Below are 2,831 nucleotides of genomic sequence, written 5' to 3' on the forward strand. Positions count from 1 at the left end.
TCTCTTAGAAATACAATACTTTGATGATTCCATCACTGGCAATAATATCAATCAAATTTTTAGTTTGCACACAAGAACTTCAGGGAGAGCTTGTTAAAAAAATGTGAGACTGATTCACAAGCCCTAGAATCCAATACTTCAGGTGATTCTGAAGCAAATGGTCTAAGTTTAAGAAACACTAACCCAAACCCTGTCGTAAGTGTGTTTAATGGGATCTATGCACAACAGGGGTCATCCTCACAATATTATTTGTAGCTTAAGAAAATCCAATTTGCAACTACAACTCTACTTGACAAGTCTAAAAATTAAGAGTCTATTAAAGCCATTTCCAAATCACTCGGAAGGGACAGCAAAACCAAGCCCTCCTCAATCAATGTAAGCAAGCTAAAAGATGGCAGAAGATTAAACACAAAAAAACAGCCAGTCCAAGGAAAACAATAAAAGAAGTGGACCTGGAATATAAAGGATGTTAAATCAACAATAAAAGAGAACTTCACTAGGTTTGAACAAGTGGAGGCAGAGCAAGAAATCAAATTTCAAATATCTCCCCAAGTTCTAGAATTTGACAAGTAGCATAATTTTTATGATAAAGGTTAAATCTCCATGAATACTTAGCAAGTTAATAAACCACTATTCTGTGAAATGGTGCAGGGAATCTCTCTTCTGATTTGGTCTCCAGAAATAGAATAGCTTTTTTGGCAAATCTTTAGTCAAGCCAAAACATATGAGATTTTAGGAGCCTGAGCGCATTTAATAACATCAACTGACTACACGAAGGACTAAAGAAATAGGACACACTACAGATATACCTATAGACACAGTATTTTCTTTATTGTACCTCTTTCACAACCACTACTAACCCATGGGGTTTAACAATAACTACTATTACTAGCATTCCCACAGAAATTACTATAACTACTGCACTTACCATTTCTATTACTTCTACTACTATTATTCATATAATGACTACTTGTCTACTCAAAACCACTTTTAAATATATCACTTTTTGTGATTTGCATCTCTCCCTTTGAGGCGATAAAGCAGATACCATCATCTTTAATTTACAAATTGAAAAAAAAGGAGTCTCAGATATTAAGAAACATACTATCAGTTGGTTTGTAAGTAACAGAAAATTGCCAAGTAAAATGGGAAAAATAAAATACATTCCTAAAAGAAGGAAGAAGATCCGCACATGACTGAGGTATGGAAAACCTTCGTCAGGAAGGTTCAGCACTGCCTCAAGCCCTCTTCCCCCTTTTCTAAAACCCAAACATTCCTAAACTCAGGAAGAAGCTCTCCTTAGGGATTGGGGCAGATGACCTAGGTGTGGCCCTAGCTTCCAGCCCAACTCCTAACAAACAAAGGTTCTACTAACCTTTTAGTTTTAATATTTTTTCAAGGGAACAAACTGTGGGCTTCTAGTAGAATCCAGTAACTTCCTTTCACCTTATATGGAATGGAAAGTACTGATTTCCCCCCTAATCTATCCATGAATGTGTAATGTTAAAAAGAGAAAGCAGTTAGGATTCCTAAACAAATTATGTTTAAGCAAAGTATTTGAAAATGTTATTCATGACCCCTCTGTGTGAATACACAGTCTTGCTTTTAGGAAAGAGCAGAGGACATATGGCATTCTCTGCTTAAGAATAATGACCATAATCTTTTAGCCACATCTATTCCCAAGAGAAGGAAATTGTGACAGGAAGGTATGAGGTACTCAGGCTTCATTTGAACATTTTCCCAAGGATTTCATGATAGAACACTGTAGAGCAATCTGTATATGAGTCAATACCAAAGCAGAATCCTTCCGATATACCATGGATGCAAGTTATTTGGGCATGTGTCTTCTTTATAATGAATACTAAGTTTAACAAAAGGAAGGATCTTCAACACTCATAACCCTGTGCCTCTAGGAAAAGAGAGTTGTAAGTCTCCATTTCTTCTTTATCATTCATAATCTAGAGGTGGCAACTGCTTTAAGCAGTTGTAATATCAATTTCTAGATGAACTGAATATTCCCCATACTTTAAAATTATAGAATAAAGATCATTACCTATGGGAAGAACTAAATGTAACATGCATTTATTCCAACTTCTTCCATTTATAGATAATAAAACTGAAGCCGGAAGAAGAATATGCTAATCAATAGCACTGCTTCACTCTTTAAGTCTCTTTTGTAGAAAATAAGATTGATATATGTGAAAATATTCAAATACTTAATACAAAGGCAAATTTTTAAATTTTCAACCTCATACTTGTAAATCACAAACAAAACATGAGGTAGCAGTTAAGATTCAGCTTTGTCTACAATATGTTTTCTTATGGCATATTTTACTTTAATATTATTCCAGACCTCAGTAGAGATCACTTCTATCTTTGGACTCATTGCACTCAAAATTTACATCCCAGCTGAGCACATAAAATATGAGAGTAAGGTGCTCAGGCTCTGTGGGCAGACAGACATGTTCCAAATCCTGGTTCTATCATTTACTGACTGAGTGAACTTTGGGATAATAATGGCAAAATATTTGCTGGATACTTTTAATGATGTATGTACTAAGATTAGAAAATCATATAATGCTGTAAAAGAATACCTTAAATTTATATATCACCTTCACATGTAAGGTATTTTGCATCCAGAACGTTTTACAGAGATGATCTAATTTGTCATGCTGCCATCTAGTGAGACAGAATAGTGTCATATTAACCAAATCCCATTTTAATAAGATTAGTTTCTATTCCATATAGAATTAAATATATCAGACATCAAATCATGATCAAAGATATAATATGTGGAAACTGCCCTTTTAGCATGATTAAGACACAAAATA

This window comes from Leopardus geoffroyi, chromosome B2 (genome assembly GCF_018350155.1).
Source record: "Leopardus geoffroyi isolate Oge1 chromosome B2, O.geoffroyi_Oge1_pat1.0, whole genome shotgun sequence".
NCBI classification, from domain to species: domain Eukaryota; kingdom Metazoa; phylum Chordata; class Mammalia; order Carnivora; family Felidae; genus Leopardus; species Leopardus geoffroyi.